A 10191-nucleotide genomic window follows, 5' to 3' on the forward strand; every position below is an offset into this window, starting at 1 on the left:
TAATCGGAATCTCATCTCTCAAGGAAACTTTAAGTTCAAAGGAAAGTTCCGTTTAATTTTTTGAAAAATTCATAAAAACCCTTCTGTGACGATCTAAAGCCACACGTAGGGAACTTTTCTGCTAATAATTTCCTGGTCAGATTTCTATTTGAGACAACCGGAATTCCCGTCGTCCCGGTGAGATGCTTGTTATGACACACGATGGATCGAGTCAATCAGAAAGGTCAGACGTGACATTTTTTACTAAAACTGCAAATTTTGATGTTTATTTCGTCACAATTTGAAGTTTAAGGGGTGCTGAAAGGAAAAAAAATTCACGATGAGCCGCTTTCAGCTTGGCTTTTATACAAGAAATACGGCAGTCACTGCAACCAAATACCACCATGTTCGAGGTAATTTTCAAACTTTTCTTTGAATTTTCTGTAAGGTAAAAACATACGGATTCCGAAAATTTGTCTAATTATTGATTACACTGCTAAGAAAATCCCAGTATGTTTCAATGTGGCAACACCACTGTTGAGCTTATATGTATACGGAGTTTATATCCATTGAAGCATTCCAGGTAAGTGTTTTTTCACACACACCAGGACAGGACCTCAAGTGAAGCCAAGTAATGTCCAATTCTGTTTTGAATGACCAAACTTATAATTGTGCCATCAAGCGGCTAATATTTTAATTAGCTGTCCATTAATTAACCCATTAAATGAGCAGTAAAATAGACGTGACGCTGACTCATTTTGGGAACTGGAATCACAGGATCTTGCCCCACTGACTCGCTATCGCCCCAACAAATCAATTTAGTTCAAATATAGGGCCGGTGGAGGCGGAAGGGGGGGGGGGCAGGCCTAAGGGGACCCAATCTTGTCAGGCCAAGGTAAAATGAGTACCTACCTGAGTGAGTGTCCTATCGTGAATTGAAAATACCGGCTGTGTTAGAATATGAATAGAAAATAAGTAGATGAGAAAGAAAAAGAGTAAAAAGTAGAGATAAAAGAAAAAGAGAAAGAAGAAGAGATGTGCTGGCATATTTTCCCATTCCAGTGTTCGGAGGTAATTTTTGAACCCTTGTGTAAGAATGGAGAATTTGCTCGCAAAAGTGTATTGTTTTGTCCGATTATGTGCTTAACTAGCTAATTTTGCAGTATTTTTTCATGATTTTTCCGTGAGAGGAAATGGTATAAAGTTAATTTCGAAAATGAAAAAAATGCACTGCCCAGTGACGTCATCTGGTGACATTTCCCATTCAAACACATTTTTTTGAGCAAATTAGGTTATTTGGATGTATCTCATCCAATAAGTGTTCAATTTATGAACCACGGGTATCCTCGTATTCAGTTCACTCAGGAGTTTCCACTTCCAACGTGAAAACCAACACATTTTAGACACATGCAAAGTCTTCATTCATAGTGTGGTAGTACTAGATGGTACAAAAAAAAGAATGAAGAAGCAGAATAAAAATAATATGAGGATCCAAATGAGGAGAAAGAGGCAAATGCAAAACAAAGGGAACATGAGAATTTCTCTGAAGTTAATTAATTAAATAAATAAATAAATGAAAAACTGCGAGAAATTCTGGCGCCCCTGAAAATTGCGTTTTTGTGTCCATTACGACGAGCCTGATCGTGGCAAAAGACAGTTCTTTACGTAGCTTTACCTTGCTAAGGAGAAACGTCGTATTAGCCTCCAGACGTTGCCAAACTTCCCTCGATAAAACGCGAATTTTCAGGGAAACGTGTGAATGTTTTCCGTTCAAATTTATTAGCATTTTTACCCGCTTATTATGATCTAAAGCACCCAAACAATTAAAGAAGAAAAATCACTAATTTCCCCAAAAATTAGTATTGTAAAATGTGAGGTTTAGCAACGTGTGAATGTTTTTACGGCGTTCTTCCGTCGCACGGCACAGGAGTGAGATGAAAAGCAAGACGCGGCTCGTAAAAGCAGCGAAAAATAATTTCAGACGGAACCGGTTAATTTTGCGGGCCAAGTTCAACAAGAGCGTTCGTGTCAACAAATAAAAACAAACCGTTGCGACACCACAGAGTTGAATGTTGACTTAAGTATCTTGATTACCAATTAAACCTATGCCTCTCTGTTAAAATATAGAACTTGGTGAACAACGACGTCGGTAAATTGAGTGTCTCATTTCAAGAAGGGGTTATAGCTTTTTAAAAGAATTCTTTTTGGGAGACACAAGAAACTGTGCATGGAGTGAGAAATAAACTGTAGGAGATAGGTTTTTGGTCTTGGGGTGGTTCTTCAGCACTTGTGAGGACGACTCGCTAGTCGAATAAGCAACTCATAATTTCCCAATTTTAGCATATTTTTCAAAAATTTCCGGGCGTCACATCGCATCGTGTTGTAATACATATCGACGGTGAAATTACCAAACCACGTATCTCGTTCGCGGTGTTTAAAAATCTACGCTCACATTTTATTTTTTTGAAATAGACCAAATCAATATTATTCCTTGAAATTTTCACAGAATTTTCTTCGCACGAAGAGAAAAAATCACAGAAATTCTCGAGACTGGACATTAAGTAGTTTTTCATTTAAAAAATAAAGTATGACAGGAAGTCTGCGACGTTGCAAACCGAGATACGTGGTTTGGTACTTTCACCATCGATATGTCTGGTATGGGTACACAAATTCATCGTTCTCCGCACGAAGGGACGTAACTCCATTACAATGTTGCAAAATTGACTCCAACAATTCAATTTTTCATCAGAACATACCTGTCTGTTTTTGTCATAAGTTTTCTTGATTTTTGCGTGAGATTAGAAGAAAAACCACAGAAATTTTCAGGTAGGAATGCCCAAGACTCTCATAGTACATTTGCAGTTTGCGAGGGGAAATTTGGCAACATTCGAATCTAGATACTTTCTTTCGCGAGGGAACGACAAAGTTTGACCATGAAACACTTTGAAATAATTCCGAAATCGTACGTCCTGAATGAATATTACTAATGGTTTTGCCAGATAACGTGCAAGATTTCCGAAAGGTAACACTATAACCATGTTCGAAAATCCATTTTTTTCTGACATTTGACGATTTAAAAAAGAGTTATGAAAAAATGAAGGAAAAAATCGACAGTGTAACCCTTAGGCCCAAAAAACAGAATTGTTAGAAAAATTCTCATAGAAGAGAAGAGTCTCACTTTGATCAGGAATCTGTAGGATTCACAATATGAAACATTTATCATGACAAAAAAAATTTTTCCTGTAGAATACTCACCGTGAAGGTAATCGACTTCATTTTGCCTTCAAATAACGTGCCGAGCAAAACAAGTTACTTGTTGATTATTATCGGCTGCGCGCGAGGACCTGTGCTGCGTCCCGCAAATTCATTTGAATGCGCCTTTTGCAGTGAGAAGCAAAAAGCTAGTCTCCGGTGCTCAGTCCGTCGAATCGTTGAAGGAGTTTTATGTGCGTTTCTCAATGTAACTCAACCCAAATCCCGTGGATGTTGATTCGTCTCGAGTTCTCCAGTCCGTGAGATGAGTCGCGCAGATGCATAAAACAAACGAGTTTTTCCAAAACGCCGTCTCCTCTGTGTTGTAATGTTTTGAAATGACGTATTCAGATGTGTTAAGAGAAATGAAAGTTAGAAATGTCCCTGTCCCTTGACGGCGAACGTTGATATTTGATAAAAAAAGAAAAAAAGAGAGAATAATAATAATTTTGAAATCCGCGTTAATTTCATCCACTTTTGCTGGCACCTAAGGCCAATTCTATGATGAAATGGTGGTTTCAAAGTCTATACCCCCATTTTGTAGCAAAAAAAACCTGTTTTAAAAGCGAAACTGAGTATTTACAGGGAAAATGCTTAATAAATAAAATTGTAAAGCGTAAAATTTTGCTTTAGAAAAATAAATCGTCCAAAATAAACATCAAATTAAACTTAATAAAATTACCGTAATACTTTTTCTTGCTGGCCGCCTGGAAACCGTGACATTTCAAGCTTTTATTTATTTATTTTTTTTTTTGACGCACCAAAACGATCCCCTAATAGAAAAGGAATTTGGTCTGTAGATTGCTGTAAATTATTCTGCCCTTCGGTGAAACTGATGATACGCGAATGTCGCTCTCAGAATAACTTTAAACTTGTCACTAGGACAGTGGTTTACAGCATCAGAGTTGAAGGGACCTTTTTATTAATTTTTGAGGTTAAACACAGTTTAAAGGGATTGCCCGTGATCGGAAAGAAAACGGGGCTTTGATCTCCCCGTTGCATAGTGTAGATCTTGCGCTATTATACATACCTCTACTTATAGTGTTCGGACCGCATTTCGTCAAATTCCGACGGAAGTATCACAAGCGCCATGGGACGCTTAAACATTTCCGCCGCCATTTTATTTTTTGACAGAGAAATTGTTCAACCAACCATACAGTTACTTTTGAGCATTCTGGCTTCTTATGTTATTGAAATTTATGGCAAACGCATTTCGCTTTAGCCAGGCTGTCAGAAACTGAATTTTCTTTGTGCTGCCGATAAAATTCAGCGAAATTTTGAAACAGATTCAACCAACAATTTCTCTGTAAAAAAATAAAAGGGCGGCGGAAATTTTTAAACGTCCCACAGCGCTTTTAATACTTTGGCCGGAAGGTGACCATTTGAAGTGCCCCCCCTCCCCCAATCTTTCTAACAATAAACGTATTTTACTTCCAGCGATATCTGCTTACTTACCGTCCCTTATTTTCTTGTTTTCTATCGTCCCAATCGACTCCCTGAGAACTCGTCGGTTTCTTGATGAGAATGATGTCCACCAATGTAACCTATAACAAACGTGGGTGCTTCGCTTTCGCCAAAAATAGAATATAGGTTCGTCCTGAACTTGATCGTTCAAAATCACGTGTATTTAAATGTGCAACACTGTTATTTTCGGTCTGCTCTTCCCTGAATTCTAGTCATTTTTTCAAAGTTTTATCGATTTTTTTAGCATCTCAGCGCTTTGATCTTCAGAGTCTTAAATTTTCGCCAAATTACAGGAGTAGGTTTTCGATACATTTACCTCTGAAATCCTTCTAATGTCTCGCTTATGAATGTGTTTCCAGCTCTTGAAATCGCGTGATCAATTAGAGAATGGACATCCCGCCTCAATGGTCTCATATATGACAATCCTAGAATGCATTTCGTGGAAAGTTCAGTTTTCGATTTGTCTATCGCTTCTTTGCGTAAGACGGGAATGCACACAGTTAAAAATGTCCATGTTCGGTGTTACTCTGTGTTACTTTTTTGTGTGTCAGATCAACCTACTGGATTTGGTTCTCAATACCAGTTTGTGTTAAATCGACCCAAATTGTAGATTACTTAGCGACATCGAATCATGAAAAAAGTGTCCTTCTGAACTACTGTACTCTTGTTTTCCTCCCTACATTAAGAGGTTGCGATTTGCAAGAGGCAAGCACATAGGATTACCGCTAGCTGATGTGATCCGGGTTAGCTTCTGGCGCTTGGCGACTACTTTTTACGAGGTCGCAGGTTTTTAACAGGAAGATTTGGTCGATTTGATACAGAGAAAACTAACACACAAAAAATCAACCAACAGCTCGTGTTACTTCGTATTTAATTTTCCATATTAACCTATGAGTTTGGCTAATTTTTCTAACTGCGTATCCGCTTTTATTCTATAGGTTACCCAGTGTCAATACCTTGAAAGCGATGAAGTAAAAAATCGAAAAAGAAGGTACATACCGAGAAAAAACTTCGGTCACATGAACCGAGTGTACGATTTCAGTATGGGCCGTATTGTTCGGTTCATGCGACCGCACTCTCGGTGCCCAGAACCGTATCATCGGTTCATGCAACCGAACAGAACCAACGAAAAAGCTCGGTTGCATGAACCGAGGATACGGTTCCCAGAATCAAGAGAGGTCGCATGAACCGAACAATACGGTCGATGTACGGTTGAACACCGTACACTCGGTTCACATGACCGAACTTTTTTTTCTTAAGCATAACCAGCTGCATCAGCCTGCACTTTTACTTCTTGCACTGCACGGCGGAAAGCGGCAACGCTTCGCACTGGTGATGCCATGCCTTGACGCAGACGGCAACAAGATATTCTTGTCGAACGTCTCGTATCGCGGCTTCGTAGACAAGCTGATTAGCATAATAGCATAATATAGCATGATATACTCGTGATATTCAAATGACTCGACGCGCTCGTGTCTGCGATTGTTCGCACGCGCCTATCGAGGCGCGTGCTAAATGCGTGACTCTTTTTATTCCGATAATATCCTCTTGAATTTTGATGGTCTCCTTAGCGGATTCGACGTCTCTCTTATTGAGCACTTCACTCATGGCATCGGAATCAAGCGAGATTTTATGAACAAAAATTTGTATCCAACGATATTCGTTTTAAACGCTCGACGTTTTACAGCGGGCTGTTTGTTGAAATTGATAGAAAAAGCTATAGACAAAGAAGAGATACGGAGTATGAAGCGATCCTATTGGCTGAAATGGGTGGTTCTCATCGACTAAGGGGATAAATGATGGATTAACCATAGAATCTCTCGTCGGTTGCCGTTAGTTAGTCCATTACCTAGCTCCTTTGTCCACTCTTCTACCAATAGGATCCCTCCATGTATCTTTTTTGTCTTCTTTGTCTATAGTTTTGTCCATCAATTTTAACAATCAGCCCTCCGGCTAGATTTTAAAAGGCCATATTTCATACTGGAAAAAAAATACATCGGATCTAGAGTCCAGACTCTTGAAAACATTGACAAGAAAAAATACTCTTGACTCAATCGGATTTTTGCTTGAATCAAAACGAAATCCGCTTAAATTAAGAGGCTTGGGTCTTGATTTAAGCTAGATTCTGATTGAATCAAGAGTACTTTTTCTTGTCGATGTTTTTAAGAGTCTGGACTCTAGATTCAATGTGTTTTTTTTCCAGTGCATTGGGCCACACTTAGACAGGGTACGAAATTAATTACCACAGTACACGTTCCTCCATCGAAATTTTATGTTGAGTACGGTGGGCACATTGAATTTTTTCAAAATCAACCCAAAATGTAAAAATAAAGCTTTTATTATCTGTCAATTTTTCGCCCTCCGGGTGTAAAGACGTCACTACACTTCGCGATGTTCTCGCGTTGTCCTTATAGCTCCATGCTATCCTGCGGGCTGATTATTGAAATTGATAGACAAAGCGATAGACTAAGAAGACATAGGAAACCTGGAGCGATCCTATTGGTTGACACGGGTTGTCACTAGACTAAGGGAGAAAATGATGGACGTGGGTTGCCGTTAGCTAGTCCACTGCTTACCTCCCTTGTTCATTGCAATTATCCTGTTCCACCAATAGAATCGCTTTATTTTTGGTTTGTCTTCCTTGTCTATCAGTCACAATAACAGCCCACCTAGCTCATCTCTATGTGTAGTTACGCCTTTTTGTCAGCTAAGCGACTAGTTTGTCGTTTTTCATATGAATGGACGTAATTTACCTTCTATCCTGCAAAATATCCCCTCGCAAATAGTCTTTTCATCAGAAAATTGTCGAACTTTTTAATGGAAAGTTTAAGTGATTTTTCCTCTAATCGTACGCAATTGTGAGGAACTGTTTAAACGAAAGTTCACCGTCATTGGATTTTTTAAGGCGATTTTGCAACATTTAAACTGCCGCTTATCTTCATCTGGGAGAAATGGACGAATTCAAATCAAAAGGGACTAAATCCATCCATGACACGAGCCTTGAGACCCAGAAAATTTCATGCATGATACGGTTCAAGTCGTAATTTGGAACTAGTTCTTTTGTTTTAAATTCGTGCAATTCAAACATCTCTCTCACACCAAAAACTGAGTTGATTTGACTTGACTTAAAGCGAGCACCAAACTGATTTTGATGTATTTTATGCCGGAATATTTTATTTTTTTCGTGCCACCTTTTTCTTGAAAAGTTCACTAGTCTTCAAAATTGAAGAAAGTGGAACATGGTTTGAATTTATTGATTCTGATGTGAATTAGCAATTTCAAGATTACCTCATCGGTTATATTCGGAAGTTTTAGGTACGCTCAACTTGTTTTGCATATGATTTCATGAAGATTTATGAATGTGTTAATAAAAGTTTTCGCCAAATTTTTTACAGCCGTCTCTCGCTGTGCAAAATGGGAAATCGACGAGCTGAGAGTTCTTATGATATTCATGTATTTTTATATTTTATTTTATTATGTTCTAAGACAGAAGTATTTTGACGGAAAAATGAAAGTCCGTGGAAACTCTGGAAATCATGTCGGATACTTCGGCCCAAAAATTGTTTTTGTTTTTAAAAAAATATCATCAATTTTTTTATAAATTTTAACTTTTCACAGGCTAATGCAGTTGTCTCTTTTGTCGCGATTTGCTTGTGTGACAATTCAAGCGCAAGTACGATTCAATGTATAATTGGGCTACATTTTGCAATTTGGATCTATTTGTCCTATTACTAGGTAATTTTATGAACAAAATATCGTCGTTTTCCCAAACGAATAGACGTAGCTCCATTTCAAGGCTGCTAAGACTCAAACAATCCAATTGTTTACGACAATGTACGGGTGCAATTCTTGTCCAAAATACCCTTGTTTTTGTATGAGATTAGAAATAAATCAGTGAAATTTCTAGTTAGAATTGCCCAAGATTCTCCTGGTATGAAAGCAATTTGCGGAGGGGGGGGGATTTGACAACATTGGATTGTAGTTATATGTTCTTTCGTGAGGCGATATAAACTATTGGGTGATAAGTGTCTCTATTTGTTAGCCAGAATTGGTAGTTTTCAATTGTAAAACGTAGTATTGTTAAATTTAATTGAGAGACTTAAACGCATGAGTAGAAAAAGAAGACTGTGCGTCTTCTTTTTCCAAGATAAATCCAAAGAAGGCTGCGCGTCTTATTTGGATTTATTTTCTAAAAATTGCAAAGTAAAGTCTATCTACATTTCTATAATTCAGTCGGCAGAAATCAGACCAGCCAAATTAATCATCATATCCTTGATCTAAAATGTATCCTTAAATGGCACATTTCTGTTATTTTGCCCAATCTTTGTTCGTTACCCATTCCTAGATCGGTGGTTTCCTTTTAGACGGAGTTTAGACGAAGCAGATCTGATTAAGAGTATGAAATATTTAATGGTATTGTGTGAAAAATATAATCGCATTATCTTTGAAATGCATAGCACCAGGTGAGATTAACATGAAAACTAGTTTTGTTCTAATTATTATTGTTCGTGATTTTTTAGACTAGCTCATTATTCTCAAATTAATACAGTTTAAGAGAATTTATTCGTTGTCCTAGATCAGCTTAAATCTTTATTGCTGAACTATTTTGACGGTCTTCTTATCAATGAATAGAAACATACCAACGATAGGCATTCTTCTGAACTTAGAAAAAAAAGGATCAGATGAGTCAAAGTTTACAGAAAATGAAAACACGTTTACTTGTGAAGCACTGGACGCTAGTTGATAGTTTGCGAGGACATTCCATGTCCCCAGGAGTGTGTTGAGTTAGGCATCTAATATTTTACAATGCGACTTGATCTACATTAAGCAAATTTCATTCCTGAAATGTCGGGTTTTTGCGTGAGATAACTTCAAAATGTGATTTATTTATTTTCTATTTTATGAAAGAAGGTTATTTAATGTTCTCAATATTGTTGTTGATTTTTTATCTTCCTGCTTAGCTTGCATTGAAATTATGAACAAATTAAATATTTGATGTGCTTGATTTTTGCGTATAATGAATTAAAAAGGTCACTACTGTTTTGGAGAGAAAAATACTAAAAATGTCTGGAGATTTTGTGTATTTTTTCACAAAATAGTCCTCTTTGAGAAGAGTTGTCCACACGAAACCTTTTCTGTGATTTTTTGTGGAAATATTAGGTTTGAATGTGGACATCGTCAAAAAAGCAAAAAATTCCTATAAAATGAGCATGAAGTACGTTTCACATGTGTGTGAATACGCTTCGACATGAAGTTCAACTTTTAATGAACGTGTTTTCCCCTGCGATCAGCATGTTTGGATGCATCGATCACTACAAAAAAGTAAGTAAATAGAATCCCAAAAAGTTAATTGAGGAATCAGTGCATCCGTGTGTTGATGATTTTCCTCGTATGACTGAGTGAAATAATGCATTTAAAGTTGCAAATGATAAGGGAGCCTGTTGTTGACACATTTTCACTTTTTTACTTTTTTTTGGTTATAACTTCATGCAGAAA

General features: G+C 37.5%; 1 protein-coding gene across 2 annotated transcripts in view; it reads left to right on the top strand.

Annotated features, from left to right (window-relative positions):
- The window catches only part of LOC109039997 (neurobeachin-like protein 1), a 504582-nt gene that overhangs the window by 389498 nt on the left and 104893 nt on the right, over positions 1-10191 (top strand). The window lies entirely within an intron of this gene.

The sequence above is a fragment of the Bemisia tabaci genome, chromosome 2 (assembly GCF_918797505.1).
Source record: "Bemisia tabaci chromosome 2, PGI_BMITA_v3".
In the NCBI taxonomy this organism is placed as follows: Eukaryota; Metazoa; Arthropoda; class Insecta; order Hemiptera; family Aleyrodidae; genus Bemisia; species Bemisia tabaci.